We start from the raw sequence: 19138 nt of genomic DNA, 5'->3' as shown, positions 1-19138 counted from the left end.
GATCTACAAAATCCGGATACAGTTTTCACAAAGACGGAACCAGGGCCCCAAGAAGAAGGTGGAGGTGAAATACCGCATACGGATATGGATTTTGACGTCCCAGATGTAAAGATGGAATGTTGGAAAAGTGCGGAGACTTCTCGGACTGCCAGTTAGTTGCATTGCATAAGTAAAAAAAATGATTTTCGGAATCCCAGTTCGTTTTGAATTGTCATGCAGGCAGGAAATATGCTTGTTCAGAGTATTTGTGATGCTGGAGGTAGAATGGATGGAAGGAGGCAGAGAAGCGGAACCTGAGAAGCAACTGGCTTTTCAGATGTGTTCACTTAACTCGGCCACGTTTCATTTGAGAATTGTGTTCATAGGAATATATCTATAAAGATTTTGAATGTTATTGGAGTTATATTTTATCCGTTTTTTATGTGTGTTAAACCAGGCGATACTGAGCGTATCTCAAGAAAGTTAAAAGTGGGATTAACTAGGCGGAAGGTGCTCAATAGCAAATGGTTTTCCGTTCTTGAAGCATCGGTTCCTGAAGCAGACATCTTGGGTCATTCATATTTCTACCTTAAATTCTCTTATCCAAATTCACGCTTCTACATTGTTAATCGATGATACCTTTAATCTTAAAAAAAACCTCATATTGTTATTCGATGTTCAACATACTTATTATTTTCCTAGGTAGCTTTAATGTGGAGAGTGATACCATCAAGGCAGAACTAGGACCCCGAGCAGAAGATGAAGAGAGATTTCCTTACATGGAAATCGACATATTCCTGCCAGATGTTAAAAAAGACTGCTTAGAAAACTTTGAAATAATTACCCATACACCAGGTAAAACCGATGTAAAACCACATACGTGTTCTTCGTGCAACGCCTCATTTTCTCAAAAGAGCAGTCTGACGAGCCACATGCTGACTCACACTGGAGAAAAACCTTTTTCATGTTCTGAGTGCAACTATTCGTGTACTAAAAAGGGATACTTGACGGTACATATGCGAATTCACACTGGAGAAAAACTTTTTACATGTTCCGAATGCATCTATTCGTGTACTAAAAAGGGAAACTTGACGGTACACATGCGAACTCACAGTGGAGAAAAAACTTTTTCGTGTTGTTTGTGCAATTCTTCATTTTCTCACAAAAGCAGTCTGACGAGCCATATGCTGACTCACACTGGAGAAAAACCTTTTTCATGTTCCGAGTGCAACTATTCGTGTACTAAAAAGGGAAACTTGACGGTACACATGCGAATTCACAGTGTAGAAAAACCTTTTTCATGTTCTGAGTGCAACAATTCATTTACTCATAAAGGCAATCTGACCCAGCACATGATGACTCACAGTGGAGAAAAACCTTTTTCGTGTTCCATGTGCAACTATTCTTGTACTCAAAATAATTATTTGACAAGCCACATGCGAACTCACGGTGGAGAAAAGTCTTTTAAATGTTCCAAGTGCAACTATTCATCTTTCCATAAGAAGTATTTGACCAGGCACATGCTGACTCACAGTGGAGAAAAACCTTTTTCGTGTTTCAAGTGCAACTATTCTTGTACTCAAAATAAATATTTGACAAGCCACATGCGAACTCACGGTGCAGAAAAGTCTTTTAAATGTTCCGAGTGCAACTATTCATCTTCTCGAAAGCAGTGTTTTACGAACCACATGCTGACTCATAGTGGTGAAAAACCTTTTTCATGTTCTTTGTGTAAAAAATCATATACTCAAAAGGGAAATTTGACGAGATATATGCTGAATCACAGTGGCGAAATAACTTTTTCGTGTTCCTAGTGCAACAATACATGTACGCAAATATTTTTTTGTCGACCCACGTGCTGACTCACGCTGGAGAAAACTTTTTTCATGTACTTTGTCCAATAATTTATATTCTCCCAAAGGAAATTTGACGAGCCATATACTTACTCACAGTAGAGAATAAAGTTTAAAATGATCCTAGTGCAACTCTTAATTTATTCGAAAAAAAGAATCACGCGCGTTTTCACTGTCCAGAAAAACATTTTTCATGTTACAGGCCATATCTGAAGTGTCACATGCTGACTCACGCTGGAGAAAAACTTAATATGTTCCGAGTATAAGTATTCATGTTCTCGAATCGAAAATTTGAAGAAATACTTACTAACTCACAGTAGAGAAAAATCTTTTTCATTTTCCAAATGCAACCACTCATGCACTCAAAAGCTAGGTTTAACGAGCCACATGCTGACTCACAGTGGAGAAAAATATGTTCCGAGTGCAACAGTTCGACGAAAAAACGCGGCTTACCGAGCCTACAACACATCTCAAACGCCCGAAAGCAGATCAGCATACAACAAATCGGCAAAGGAATGCAAGAGAATCATTAATAGGTCAAAATTCGAACACGACCTGCAGATCAGCAAAAAGCTGGCTGCCTGCCCGCATGGCAGCAGAGCATTCTGGTCCTTTGCGGGCTCAATAGGTCGGAATTTTTGCAAACCCAGTTTGCCACCTCTTACCAGACCTGACGGCTCACTAGCAAACACCGCCACCGAAAAGGCTAACTTATTAGGGAAAATGTTTGCGAAAAACTCGACCCTCGATGACGGAGGTGCTGTTCCGCCGTTGGTTCCTCACTGCGGCTTCTATATGAAAAAGCTGAGGATCCGGCATCGGGATGCACTCCATGTTACACGGGGGCTCGATGTTAACAAAGCTAGTGGACCTGATGGAATACCTTCCCTGGTATTGCAGAGGTGTGCTGCGGAAATCGTTCCAGTTTTGACAAAGCTCTTCAAAATGTCCCTGAAGTGTGGCACTGTGCCCTCTGGTTGGAAAAAAGCGGTCATTCACCCTATTCCCAAGAAAGGTGACCGCTCCAACCCGGCCAACTACCGCCCCATAGCGATCACATCAGTTCTGTCCAAAGTGATGAAACGTGTGATCAACGACAAATTGCTCACATACCTCGAGAAGAACAAAATTATCAACGACCGTCAATACGGATTCCGGTGGAACCGCTCGTGCGGTGATCTTCTCGCGTATGTGTCGCATGTTTGGGGGCGGTGCCTGGAACGTCACGGTGAGACCCAAACGGTCGCACTAGACATATCCAAGGCCTTTGACCGGGTCTGGCACCGAGGACTTGTCAACAAATTGCCTTCTTACGGACTTCCCGCATCCCTGTGTATGTGGATTGCTGACTTTTTAAGGGATAGGTCGATTCAGGCAGTTGCCGACGGTTTCGCTTCATCCTCACACTCTAAATGCTGGCGTCCCACAGGGATCGGTTCTGTCTCCGACTTTGTTCTTGTTGCACATCAATGACCTTTTGACATGTGCATCGATTCATTGTTACGCGGATGACAGTACAGTTCATGATAACTTTTTGTTTGACAAGCCCCCAAAGGGCACACAAACTCCAACGGCTCGGAGGGCTTTGAAGCAGGGAATGGACGGTTATCTCGAGAGTATTTCCACCTGGGGTAAAAATAATCTCGTCGAATTTAATGTTTCAAAGACCCAATCCTGTCTGATTACGTCTAAAAGGGATCTTAATGATAATCTAGTCTCCTTCAACGGAAGCAATCTTCCGAACAGGCCTTCCATTGCTATGCTTGGTGTAACTATAAGTGACCAGCTCAGGTATGGGGGCTCCATCGAAGCCAGAGTAAAGCTGGCCTCTCAGAAGCTGGGCGTACTGTACAGGGCCCGCAGATACTTTAATAGTACACAACTGCTGACCCTGTACAAATCGCAAGTGCGCCCTACTGTCGAATTTGGCAGCCATCTCTGGTCCGGAGCCCCTAAATACCAGAAAAAAACCCTTGACTCTGTGCAAAAACGGGCGGTCCGTTTGATAGATTCCCCAATCTTAACAAACGGATTGCAATCTTTAGAGCACAGGCGTCAGGTTAGTATGCTGTCCTTGTTCTATCGGTATTTCAATGGAAGATGCTCTGAGGAACTAGCGTCATTGATCCCTTCGGCACCGGTGCGTAGTCGGGATACACGCCAAACGCGCGCCCAACATTTGTACACGGTTGACATTTGTCACATGAGAACGGGTCGCTTCTACGATTCGTTCTTAAGTTCAACAGCTCGGCTGTAGAACGAACTGCCGGCCTCTGTGTTTCCTCCCTCCTACAACATGGGACTCTTCAAGACCCATGTTCACTCCTTCCTCTCCACAAAAAGACCCTCCACACAGCATCCCCAAAGATGACATAGGCCCTGAGGGAAATTATTTTCTTCAGGGCCTCCTGTGTGGAGTTAATATAAAAATAAAAAAATTCATGTTCTCGAAAGTGTTATCTGCCTGATCTGTTTTGTGCCGAATATTCATCTCCTTGAAAGAGAAGTATTACGATACACACGCGCACTCACAGTAGATAAAATCCTTTTAAATGTTCTTTGATTAGTGTTTTCATGTTCTGTGTTCATTTTATCTCGACTCACCGTCGAGAATAAACAATTCATGTATATTTTATTTTATTTTCATTCTTTAAAAGATCATTCCAATACAACAATAACATTTCCAAAAATAAGTAACCGCTCACGATCACGTGGCAACTTAGAAATCCCTAAATTTAAAATGAGTGCTTCTCAACACCATCATACTTATCAAGGCTTACATTTTTTATGCACTCCCATATAAAATCAAAACTGAAAAAAAATTTTTGAAAAAAATCCCAAATAAAACAACTACTTGATCAACCCAATGGTAATTATAAGTTTTAATTTCATATAACGAATTTGTATCTTTTGATTACATGTACATATTTGCAGTAATTGATCAAAAGCAAGTTATAGTAAAACATACTTAGTAATAATTAATTATTTAATTTGACATTAATTAACAAAAAAATAAAGATATATTTTTCTTTCTTAACATTCCCGTACCGGACGGGGGGAACACACTTACACTAACGAGAGTTTTATGCTATATCTAAGTTGTTTTTTACACCACATACTCTGTAATTTAGTTAATCCTAAAAAAACTATTTGGTTATCGATCTGCATTTAAAAAATATATATTTTATTTCTAGTTTCTTAGATATTAAATAATTTGTACAAAATTCCGGCAAAATTCATGTCCCCTGCCCCGCACCTCAGCTTCGTAGCATCGGCTAAAATTCCCCCGTCCCCATCCCCACTATCCGCTCACCACCGAGAACGTCCAGCGAGCTACGAACTGGACCGTAAAAGTTGCATTTTATGGAAAGGGCTAACTCCCGGTCGCGTACACTGCACTACTGGTATTTCCTTTTGCGATGCTAAAATGTTCACTTGCCGGACAAAGATCGGCCTGTCTAGCTTGCATCCGGTAAATGTTTCATGTTTAGAGACAACATTAAAATTATATCTGTCTCTGTTTCTCACATGGAAAAGAAATCGGTCAGAAAGAGACACATATTTTGTATACATTTTTAAGTAATTTGAAGGAACTTGAATAAAAACAGAGTACTATATGGTTAAAAAGTCTATCGCAAACGTCTGTTAAATTTTATATTGGGTTATAGTTGCTAATTCTCTTAATTTTCGTGGTAAATAATTCTCTGCAAAACCGGACTAGTTTCGCCCTGCTATGGGCATCTTCAGACTGGTAAGTAGTTCATTCACACCTACTTATGAAATGGTGTTTATAAATTAATATCTATTTCAGGATTGTAAAATATTTATTCTGTACTTTTAATATTAGAATTTATGTAATCAGTCGGCATGTATTTATTGCAGTTTCTTACGGCATATTTACCAATGTTTTAAATTAGATCATAAAATTCTATGGTTTTAATTAATTTGTGTGAAAGCCGCACAAGATCCCCAACAGTCCTATCCAGTGGAACTATGGCATCCCCAATTGGGGTATTTTGTGAGGCTGAAGATAGTGGGGATGGCGAGGGGGAGGATATGGGTAAGACAAAGGTGGAAGTACATGCATATTCACATCTAGTTACCATATAGGCTTAAGTCATTTCAAGCAACGTTTGGATTCTACATGGTGGTCTTTCACTAGGGCGATACTGAAAGCATCTACCGCCCTGCAACTTGATATTATATATTTTTTTCTTTCATAAATATTACAGCATCCGTTGTCGAAGGGTAAGGCTCTAGACTAGTAAACCGGAGGTCGCGGGTTCAAATCCCGGTGTGCGCAAGTAAATTTTAATCTTTGTGATATTTCACAATTTACTGACTAGAATTCATTTAGGTTGTTGCTTGAAATAACTTTGACCTTGTTTGGTGACCAGTACTGAATAGCCAGCTATTTCCCCAACTTCCTCTTCTCCATCTTCTTCCCCTCCCCACTACCTTTAGCCTTACAAAATACCAGTACCGGCTCGTGACTTTTGGGTCTACTATTAATTGTAATATTATCACTCTTTCAAATTTTATTTGATGGATTTGTGTTATTTCACAATTAATTAATTAAAATAATATATAGTCTATTTGCGGCACGTTCCAGAGTGGAAGATACTCAGTATCGCCCTGGTGTAAGACCACCATTCAGAATTGAAACGTTGCTCCAAATGGCTTTAGCCGTGTTTAGTGACTAGATCTGAATAGCCAGGTACTTCCTCACCTTCCTCTTTCCCTTCCCCACTTACCTTCAGCCTCACAACATCCCCCAATTGGGGATGCCATAGTCTCACTGGCTCCAGACGGGAGCAGTTGGGACTCTTGTGAGGTATTCACTATAAAAAATAAATAAAAAAAAGTATCACCCTGGTGTAAGACCACCATTCAGAATTGAAACGTTGCTCCAAATGGCTTTAGCCGTGTTAAGTGACTAGATCTGAATAGCCAGGTACTTCCCCACCTTCCTCTTTCCCTTCCCTTCCGGAGTTATGCTCGTTATCGGCCCGCCTTCCCTGTTTTGTATGGAAAAAGGCGCATTATTATCTAAATTCATTAGAATATTAACCACGACTTTATTTATGAAAATATTTTGATAATGACTTCTGAAACACTTCGAATATACTCCCCCCTAATTATTACTAAAACAAATTACACAATATTATGCCATTAACATCCTTTAATAAGCAAAACAAATTGGGGTCTCTAGTGACCCCCCTTCGGATCTTATGTGATTTTTTTCTCTCCGGGACGAAAAGGTTAAACATATCCCATTGAAATATTATATCAGCATTCGAACTAACTAATAATACCTACTCTTTCAATATTATCAGCTCTGCGTTATTCCAACTGAATAGAATAACTTCATGTACTTACCACCTACCACCTGCTTATTAATCGAAATGTAATAATATTATTTTTATTTTACTACATCCATATTCTTAATTTTTTTACATTTACTGTGTATCTAATTTAGTAACTGCTATATTGGTCTATTTCATTATCTATACTTTTGTTTTGATGTTATAGTAATTTATTTTTTTCTTACTTTAAAAATAAAAACTTTCTTTCTTTTCTTTACCTTATGTATACTGTAATGAGACTACTCCCCAACTCAGACACGAGAAACTTTTCTCTATTGAATTGGGTATTTACATTATAAAGAAAACGTTTTATTGTTATTAGTTTTTAGAACCATGTGCTTTCCTTTTGTAAATCTGTCATATGTATGTATTTCAAATAAAAAAAATAAAATATGTTTTAGAAACCACAACCTGATGAAACAAATGCTCAATCATAGTGAAGAAAAATTTCAATGTTTTTATGTTTGGTTTTTATTATGTAACTAATTATTCATGTTCTTAAAGGGATGTTAATATTAAAACCCTCCTGATCTATGCTTCTCTTACCACTTTCAGTCATTACTGTATTTGTGTACAATTTACTATATTGTCTTATATAGTGTTCGTGTTCTTGTGACGTTTTTATAAATATTGTGTTCGTGTGTAATGGTACATTTTTTTTATTTTGTAGTTGAAAAGTCATATGTTTCTCGTATATTCATACAATTTTCTAATTTTTAATTAATTAATTTCCTTGATTGTATTTTCGGGGGGGGCATTTAGGTTGTTAATGAGTTTTATTAATAATTTTATTCTGTATTATTTGCTAATCGTTTAGGTTAGTAATGTGTGTATTTCTTCATATTTAAATCAGATACTTTGGGTGGGACTTTAATAGTATAAGCCCATCTTTACTTCTGTTGGTAGAAGGTTAGCGATTCTACCAAATGCATCAATTAGTTGAATGATTTTTTCTTTCAGCTTTTCTATGTGCTGTTTAAAGCTCAAGTGTTTGTCAGTTTGTAGGCCCAGTTATATTTCACATCTGGAATATGTAGGTTTCTTTCTTCTGTTTGTAATTGTTTATGTAACGACGTCATTCTTTTAGGTGACCTTAAGATCACTTAACCGTTTTTTTTTTTTATATCCGTTAGAATATTTTTAATAAGCCAGTTTTTCAATATTTTAAGATCGATTTAAGATTTTTCTAATAAAATTTCACATTTTTTGCTTTCTTAAAATATCGCAGTGTCATCTGCGTATAAGAAGATTTCGACATTTAGTCAATTGACAGAAATCATTTTTGTACATTTGGAATATGAAAGGCCCCAGTAATGATCCTTGAGGAACTCCATAGTATTTGCTCTCGAGTTATCTCACATGCTAACATATTATTTTCTGTTATTTAAAAACAACTTTACAATAATATAAACCCATAAATAAGTTACGCTTTATATAAGTTGCACTCTTTCGAGAATAAACCGACAAATCGCGAGCAGGTAGTTGTAGCATGCATTTGATGTTTTGCTAGTAGGATATTATGCGATGCTGGTTGCATGCATCAACGTTCTAGAACCTTCTAGTAACTACCAAATGAAATTTTGAAGAGGAATAATTCATAGTGATGTAACTCAGAAGGTTATTATTGCACTTAAAGCTTTGTGACACTGATAGGTGTTGAACTTGCAATTTTTGTTACACACATTGTAAGTGTGTCTCATGCCCAGGTTTCGGGTAGGTAGGTATACAGTGAAGGGAAAGATAATCTCTAACACGTATTTTGCTGATTTTCTTAACATACTCAATTTTCTGGTTCACCTGACCGACACAATATAGTCGGGCGTACCTGATTGTACCTGAAGTTGGCGCACCTGGCGTTTAGGGACGATCCTAACAGTAAGTGTGTTCGGTCCCGCATGTTTGTCGGCCATTGTTTTCAGTCACAGTAAATTCTTCCGATAGAGATGTCATCGTGCGCTCCCGCCACCTCACGTCCGTATAAGATCCGCGTGAAATTCTGGATCATTTTGCACAGAAGGGCGAAGCTTTTCTTGACTATATCTTGACGGGGGATGAAAAGTGGATGTGCTACTACACTCCAGAATCTAAAATACAATCACTTCAGTGACGTCATGCATCTTCCCCAGCCATCAAAAAGTTCAAGACGACCCATTCAGCCAGGAAAGTTGAGACGGGTGGGAAACGTTTTTCAATTGTCTTTAAAATATCTTTATAGGGCTTCATCACGTTATCAGCTTGATGTGATTAATTGTGATCTCAGAACGGGGTACCCCGCTAAGGTCACATATTTTTCAAGAATCGTAAAAAATTTATAATAAAAAAGTTCGACTTTTTTAAGTGTTTAATTGGGTTATTAAAGATATCAATTTAATTATTAATAGCATGAATATTTTTTGTACATATCTTTGTTTGTTTCTAACGTTGAATGCGAATATTAATTAAAAAAAATTACTTTTTTATTCTAACGTCCAACAATTATTTCGATTTTGTATTATTTTTTTATTTATTGTTTACTAGCGACTTTTTATTAAAATTAAATGTGTTAAGATGCAAAATGTGGTCTAGATAAGAATAAAATGGTTTTTAGAAAAACGGTTTAAAATACTGACACCTTTTCTGTCTAAGAAAGTTGATTATTTTTTTAAAAATTATATCACCTTATATAATATTCAGTGAATATTGGATTTATTTTAGTTAAACTGATATATTTACGTTTGTTTATATTGAGAAATAAGTCATTTATTTGTTACAAGTATTTAATAGATCTAAGTTAATTTGTAAAACAGACAGTAGTCAGCGAATAATTTGAAATGGACTGCTTTAAATATAGAAACTGACATACACAAGCATTTTTCGATTTAATTTTTATTTCTTTCCCACAAACTTAATTCTCTTTTACCTATTTTTTCCACTACACGATCTCTCTACAGATCTCCCTTACCAGCATTGTTAGTTATAAACGGGATAAGAAAGAAGAAAAAATACAAGCTTTATATTTGAATATAGAAGCTTACAAGAGAATAATCAAAATGTACACCTCTATGTAACTAAAAGTTCCGACTTTTTGTAATAATTCTTGAATAAGACGAAAAAAAGTGAGGTTGTGATAATTCTTTAAATACATTTGAGTAATAAAATGTGTATTTTTTCGGTACCCGTAAGTTAAATTCCATTTTACACGTTTAAACTTAAGTCGAACCGTTTTTACATTTTTTTGTGTTTGCACTTGAAATGTATTTTAAAAATTGTATTTTTATTTCTAAAGTTTAAAATAACAGTTTTTTTCTGATAAAGTTTGAGAATTAAGTTGGAATTAAAAAAAATAAACAAGAGAGATAATAGTAAAAATACTAACAACAGATAGAATATTCAATCATCATTCCTGTAAAATTAGTAACAGATAGAAGCATGAACGGAGTTGCAGCAACGCTTTTACATGTGTTTAATAATGGAAATGAAAGACCTATAGGTTTCGCTAGTTGTACTTTAAGTAAAGCAGAATATAATTATTGGAGAAGCATTAGATTTAAAACTTAATTTAAAATTATTTTAATATACAAACATAATTAATTAATTAATTTTTTTTAAAATAGAATAGACAAAAAGCGACATCTCTTGTCAATTTCGCATAGTATTTTTTCTGCAGGTGAATGATAACCAAATTGCGGTCACCTGTTACATCTGTTCAGTAGATTCATCTGAGACATGATATTTCGTCAAAAGAGGTCTATATAAGATAAAAATAATTAAAATATATATTTTTTGACAAAATAAAATGTCACAAATTCGACACTGTGTGTTACGATGAATGTGCTGATTCATCTCTATCATTAAGAATTCTTCTCTCTTGTGAGCTGGTTATAACCTTTTCGAGTGCAAATGCAAAGTGATTGCTGATTGCTGCCTGAAACCGAAGCTGATGACAAAAATAGAAGACCTCCATTTGTGAATGCCATTCTTGGGTGAGTTTTTCTGTTCATTTGTATTTTGGTGACTGGTTTGTTATTTTTCTCCCTGCAGAGATAGTTTATTAATCCACAATATATTTTTCATAGGGAAATATTATATTCCCTGGATGATCTGTGCTACCTACACGCCAGATCATCAACCATAAGTTTGGTCCCACGTAGCTCGGATATATTGCTAGCGAAAATTGATTAATATTTAGTGATTTAGATTTGGAAACATGATAAATGGAAGTTCTATTCCCGTAATTTTTTTGGTGATTTAAGAAGTACCTATCAGTACCAATTTCTAGCATACATAAATAATTTTTCTAGCATTAGAAATTTGCGTATTTTTTTGGTAAATTTCATTAAAGCTCAAATTACTTATATTATTTAGGTATAGTGAATTTAGTTTCGTTTTTTTACGTATTCTTTGGTAGATTCGAAACATATAATATATTGGAATTGTCGTAATTTTTGGAGAATTCTAATTTACAATACTTACAACATTATTGTATACTTTTTTTGGTTAAGAATATTTTGTCATCTCATTAAAAATGCCGAGAATTACTGAAGAAGTTTCTGGAGATATTCAGGATAGAACGTTGACTCTTTTGACGGCAAAAAAGGAAAATCTTTTTTTGCGGATGAATGAATTGTATAATTTATCAAATAATTTAAATACCTTCGAGTCAAGAAAAAATGAAGACTTCATGACAAAGTCGGATATGATTGGAGACATTAGAGCTCAGTTTGAAACCGTTATTGATAAACTTAACGACCGTCAGTTGACTTTGGACGACTCATTTAAACCGGATTTCCAACAATTAAATGCATTTGATGATATTTATTTGAAGGTCAAACGAAGTCGATTTAACCTTCAAAACGCGTCACGCAACGATTCGCGGGATCATTGTATTATTAAATTGCCACCTTTGGAATTACCATCATTTGATGGTAAAATGGGAAATTGGCCTACTTTCTACCAAGCTTTCAAATCTAATGTACATAATAATAGACAATTAACCGACGCCCAGCGTGTTCAATATTTAATTGGTAAATTGACACACGGCGCTTTAAAGGTTACTTCAGGCATTGTACCTGGAGGTGACACATACAATATAATCTGGAATGCTTTGGTAAACAAATTTCAAAATAAACGTGCACTAGGCACACATTATTTAAATAATATTCTTGATGCAAAAAATTGTACAAATACATCTGGCAGTCTTGACTTTTTTATTGAAAATTTTTCTGCATCAGTAGCAGCGTTAAAACAATTAGAGATTGAAAATTTAACTGATTTTATCTTATTTCATTGTGCATTTAGAAAAATTGATTTTCAAATCGCACAGATTTTCGAGCTGTCAGTCAGGAATAAAGAGATTCCGACATATGACGATTTAGTCTCGTTTGTTCAAGATCAGGTTAAGATTTTAGAACGTTTAGGCAATTCAAATGAAGCCGGTAAAAAACTGTCCACCACGTCATCATTTCGTTCTAATAAAAATTTTAAATCGTTCCTTGCTAGCAACGAGAATGTACCTCGGTTTACGGCTTCGCGCACAAATTGTTGTCTTGTTTGTAATAAAACTAATCATACAATTAAAGATTGCGTTAAATTTAAAAATATGAGCTCTTCACAGGCGCGTTTTGAATTTATAAAGTCAAAACATGCTTGCGTAAATTGCCTTAGTGGAGGGCATACAATAAACGCGTGTAAATCGGTTTTAACTTGTGAGTTTTGTAAAAAACGTCATCACACTTTGTTGCATTTTGGCAGTGCTGATAACAATGCTAAAACTCCATCAAGTACCCACGCACACACGTCGCGAACATCTACAGGGACATCCGAAAATTGTGATACACAATTTGAAGAACCTCCGCTAAACATAAATAACTCATGTTCCCTTTCTGTGAAAGCGACACATAATACGATTCTATTATCAACCGCGCAAGTATTCGCAAAGAGTAAAAATGGAAATAAAGTTATTGTTCGGTGCTTAATGGATAACGGTTCACAGAACAATTTAATTACTGTTGATTGTTGCAAGATCCTCAACTTACCAATAATTCCTTTAAACAATTCCTTTGTAAAAGGAATCGGTTCAGCATCCAAACCAATTTTGGGTTACGTTTATTTGGACATTGAGTCCCGCGTGTACCCGAATAATAAATATAATATTTATGCGCTTGTCATTGACAGTATTACAGATCAGCTACCTAATCACTATATAACCAAGGGTGATATGAGTTACTTAAAGGGTATACCTCTCGCTGACTTAACGTGGAATATTCCTGGATGCGTGGATATAGTATTAGGTGCACAACTGTTCCCATATATTTATTTAGGGAACAGGGTTGAATCTGGTAACGGCGAACCTCCGGCATTAGCAACAGCTTTCGGTTTTGTGTTAATGGGTGACTACCCTAGTAATGTGCTTAATACAAGTACGTCATTTTCAGCACTTGCGCTTAATGACTTAGTACAAAAATTTTGGCTGTTAGAGGAAATACCCAACATGCAATTTCTAAGTCCGGAAGAGACGGAATGTGAGAATTTATTTATATCATCCATTTCTCGCACCGTCGACGGAAGGTATTCTGTTGCTTTACCTTTCTGTAAAGACCCGAAGCAATTGGGTAATTCCCTTGCTACTGCTCAGCGCCGATTTATGGCTTTGGAGCGAAAATTTAAACATTCACCGGCTTTGCGGGAGAATTATAATAAAGTTATTCATGAGTACATTGAAAACGGTTATTTAGCAAAAGTTTCAAGGTCGGATATTACCGATGACGGATATTACATTCCGTATCACGCTGTCACTCGCCCGGATAAACCTATGCCTCGGATTGTACTTGACGCGAGCGCTAAGACACATACAGGATTGTCATTAAATGACGTGATTTATACTGGTCCGAATTTGCAAGCCGATCTTTTTTTGCTTCTGTTAGACTTTCGTCTTTTTCCCATTGCTATTACTGCAGACATAAAGCAGATGTATTTGCAGATTGAGGTTCCAAGCAAGCATCGCAAATATTTGAAAATTCTATTTCGGTTCGCGGACAACGATCCCATACAAACCTTTCAATTCAATCGGGTCCCTTTCGGACTAACAGCTAGTCCATACTTGGCAATGCGCACTGTTCGACAGTTGGCCCAGGATATGAGACAACATTTTCCGGACGCTGCCAATGTGGCAGAGTCTAATTTGTATATGGACGACCTGGTATATTCTATTGTAGATGAACCCAGTGCCGTACGTCTATCGCGAGAATTGATCTCGTTGTTTAAGTCCGGTGCCTTTGATTTGGTAAAATGGACTAGTAATTCTTCAGTGGTACTTGAGAATCTTCCAGATTCTCACCGAAGCCCTGTGGACTTTACTGTTGGTTCTAACAATGCCGCTAAGGTGTTAGGCCTTTCGTGGGAACCAGCTGATGACAGCTTCTTCTTTACGTCTTCTTATGTTCAGGAGAAGTGCACGAAGCGGAACATACTCTCCATAGTAGCCCGCTTGTTCGATGTTCTCGGCTTGGTCGCCCCTGTCATTCTGTATGCGAAATTACTTATTAAGGAGCTATGGCTGTGCAACATTGGTTGGGATGATATACCCCCTGAGAGCGTTATTCAAAGGTTTTCGGCTCTCACACAGGAATTTCCTTTAATTTCGACAGTAAAAATCCCCCGCCATGTTGGCGTCCTAAAGGACAGTACAGTGCTCGTTGTCGCCTTCTGCGATGCGAGCATGAATGGTTATGGCTGCGTGATTTATTTGCACACCACTGATCTCTCTGGAAATATTTCAGTGCAAAATCAAAGGTTTCTCCCACGAGAGTGACAACTCTCGCTCGTTTGGAGCTTTGTGCCGCAGTTTTGATGTCAAAATTAATACGGACGGTGCAAGATAATTATCGTGCGCGTCTTTCTATTGCAGGAACATACGCGTTTTCAGATTCTACCATTGCGCTGTCCTGGATACATTCCTCACCGCATCGTTGGTCGGTGTTTGTTAGCAATCGTGTAGCTCAGTGCCAGGAAAATTTGTCTCCGGAAAATTTTTACCATGTCGCCGGTATTGAAAACCCGAGCGATTGCCTTTCTCGTGGCATGCTACCCTCTCAACTCGTTTCACATGATTTATGGTGGAACGGCCCATCATGGATTCGCCACCCACCTTTGGAATGGCCAGTAAAACCGTTTCGCCCCACCAATACCGGTGAAATGCCTGAACACAAAGTTAATGTGCTCACTGCAATGGTTCTGGGTGAACTGGCCCAGCGTATATCCACTTGGGATAAACTACTAAGGAGTGTCATTTATATTCTCCGATTCATAAAAAAGATATTACCTTCCTCTGGAATTGTCAATAATCTTGTGACTGCTGAAAAGGCTGTACTTCGTTCCGTGCAAAATGCTCATTTTTCAAATGATATTGCTGCACTTCAGAAAGGCAAATTCCACTCCAAAAGGCTTCAGGGTTTGTCTTTATTTCTTGATGAGGACAATTTGTTACGTATCGGGGGACGCCTTTCTAAATCGGACTTACCTTTTGAGGTTAAACATCCGGTATTACTACCTAAACATGACTGTGTTGTAAATCTTATCATAGATCACTTTCATGTCATGAACTGTCATACCGGTCCCGGACTTCTTATGTCTATATTACGTCAGCGCTATTGGATATTAGATGCTAGGACGGTTATTAGGGCAAGGGTGCGGAAATGCAACTGCTGCTTCCGCTCAAATCCATCACATCCTACGCCAAAGATGGCAGATTTACCTTCATATCGTATTACTGAAGCAAAAGCCTTCGTTCACACCGGTGTTGATTACGCGGGTCCTCTACGTATTACGCTTGCTCGTCGGAGAGGACAACATTCGCAGAAGGCATATATTTGTCTGTTTGTATGCCTTGTGACTAAGGCCATTCATATTGAGTTGGTCTCTGACTTAACTTCAAATGCTTTCCTGGCTGCTTTCAGCCGTTTTATTTCACGGCGTGGCCCTGTGTCGTGCTTGTATTCGGATAATGGTACCAATTTTGTGGGTGCAAAGGCACAATTGGATGACGAGAAAACGAGAACTCGCCAAGCGTCGTATCGAGTGGAAAATGATTCCACCCCGCGCACCCCATTTCGGAGGTATGTGGGAGTCTAACGTGAAAAGCATGAAAACTCACTTATACCGAGTGATCGGAACTCAGCTTCTCACTTATGAGGAGCTTCAGACTGTGTTGGTGCAAATAGAATGCATAATGAACTCTCGCCCGCTCACAGCCGTATCTTCCGACCCTGATCCGGAAATCATAACACCTGCGCATTTTTTAATGACCACACCATTACAATACTTACCTGCATCTATCCCGACGGGCAGTAAAATTAATTTCGCTCAGCGCAAACGATTATTGGATAGTATGGTTCAGTCTTTCTGGAAAAAATGGCGTGTGGAGTATCTGCACACTTTGCAAGTCAGGCAGAAGTGGGCTACCCCTGATCATCCGATTGAGATCGGAACTGTCGTTCTGGTGGGACAGGAAGATTCCCCTCCATTGAACTGGCCTTTGGGTGTAATCACTGAGGTCCATCCCGGATTGGACAAAATTGTTCGCGTTGCGACGGTGAAGACACGATTTGGGTTCTTCAAACGACCGGTTATCAAGTTATATCCCCTTCCGACTCAATAATTTGCTTACTTCTATTTTTTGTTTTTATTTTTTGTTATTTTTTTTGGTAGTTCAAATTATCTCCGACTATGCCATGATATTCCGTTACAGTTAATTGTACTCTTGTCAGTTGAACTTTATTAAGTTTATCCTTTTCGTTCTGTTGAAAGCATTTTTTGGTGACCTTCCGACGTAATTCTTGGATATTATATGTGAATAGAGTCACTTGAAATGATTTGACGTTTATTTATTTGTACGTTGTTCTCTTACTTCTTTGCAAGTTCTGAGAACTTCCAAGGCGGGGAGTATGGAGAAGCATTAGATTTAAAACTTAATTTAAAATTATTTTAATATACAAACATAATTAATTAATTAATTTTTTTTAAAATAGAATAGACAAAAAGCGACATCTCTTGTCAATTTCGCATAGTATTTTCTCTGCAGGTGAATGATAACCAAATTGCGGTCACCTGTTACATCTGTTCAGTAGATTCATCTGAGACATGATATTTCGTCAAAAGAGGTCTATATAAGATAAAAATAATTAAAAAATATATTTTTTGACAAAATAAAATGTCACAAATTCGACACTGTGTGTTACGATGAATGTGCTGATTCATCTCTATCATTAAGAATTCTTCTCTCTTGTGAGCTGGTTATAACCTTTTCGAGTGCAAATGCAAAGTGATTGCTGATTGCTGCCTGAAACCGAAGCTGATGACAAAAATAGAAGACCTCCATTTGTGAATGCCATTCTTGGGTGAGTTTTTCTGTTCATTTGTATTTTGGTGACTGGTTTGTTATTTTTCTCCCTGCAGAGATAGTTTATTAATCCACAATATATTTTTCATAGGGAAATATTATATTCCCTGGATGATCTGTGCTACCTACACGCCAGATCATCAACCAATTATTCTATCCGGACATTGGGATAACGGCGATTATTTTCGGGGTAAAGAAGTTTTAACAATATTTATACCGTAGAGAATTTATTTTATCAGTGGATAATTAACCGTTTTTTAGGATTTTTGGTAACGATAAAGAGGTACCAAAAATTGCGGCATCAAGATTGCAACGTTTCATAACTTTTCAGACTTTTTAAGTAGATATCCGGTTGATAATAATCCCTCTGATGTAAATTGGTATCAGGTCATATAAATCAGTGGTCCCAAAACTTTATGTCGCCGCGGACCGGTCAGCGTTTGATAATTTCACCGCGGCCCACTGAGGGTAGTTTGGATTACATTGGGGGGGGGGGGAGTCACATTGGGCGTGGGGGGGTCACATGGAATGTAGATTTTTTTTAAATAAATTGTGGTTCCTCACCATAAAGATTTTTGTTTTTTTCAAAATATTGTAATAGAATATAATTTTTTAATATTACATTTAGTTTCAATAGTGACATATTGCCCATCTCACTAGGTGTGTAACGCCTGTGTTGAGATGGCAATTTACAGAGTGGTTGTTAACTAGGTTTTAGTTTACACAATATTGTGAAAAAGTCAGACAAAATAAAATCAGTATTTTTTATTTTATTTTATTTTTTAAATTATACAATTCAAGAATTACTGCAGAAGATGAAGGCGAAGCGATAATAATTTCAAGTAATTAATTTAAAAAATTCAGTTTGACCGAAAGGCATATTATACATAAAATATGTATATACACATTAGGCACAATTTTTAAATATCTTATGAAATACTTCTAATATTTTTTTTTTCGGAGGTAATCAATGATTTTAATTTTAAAGAAAGTTGTGGTTTGTGTGTTTCTAATGTCAATTAGAGAATTGAATAGCTAAACAGCATTGTGTTAAAAGCTTTTTTGTACATAGGAGGTTTGACAAACTGGGATTTTAAAAGATTATATATGTGAATGGCTCAAGGCTCTAGTGCTTATTTTTTCTTAAAAATCCTCAAAAAGTGTGACTTAGATATTGCCTTCCGCACAAATAGGATCATTTCTTAAAAACTCAAAAATTAAAGTACTCAAATTACAAAATAGCGAAATTTATGCAACGCTTTTTATGTTGGACAAACTGGCCGGTCCTTTGATACTAGGTTCAAAGAACAGATAAGATCTTTTAAAAATAAAAATAAAATACAAACACAATTTGCCAAACATCTCCTTGATGAAAATCACTCACTTATATAATAATAAACCAACTCCGTTACACGTACAAAATAAAGGCAGTAAACTGAATCCTTTAGAGAAGTTTGAAATTAACAAAAATTCTAATAATCCAAAAGCTATTTTAAAAAATGAACAAACAAATATAATTCGTTCACCCAACTAGATATCTTCAAACCTAGTGCAAATATGAGTGC

The sequence above is a fragment of the Hesperophylax consimilis genome, chromosome 17 (assembly GCF_061612785.1).
Source record: "Hesperophylax consimilis isolate HC1 chromosome 17, BYU_Hcon_1.0, whole genome shotgun sequence".
NCBI classification, from domain to species: domain Eukaryota; kingdom Metazoa; phylum Arthropoda; class Insecta; order Trichoptera; family Limnephilidae; genus Hesperophylax; species Hesperophylax consimilis.
The sequence above is the reverse complement of the archived record's forward strand: the minus strand, read 5'-3'. Positions refer to the sequence as shown.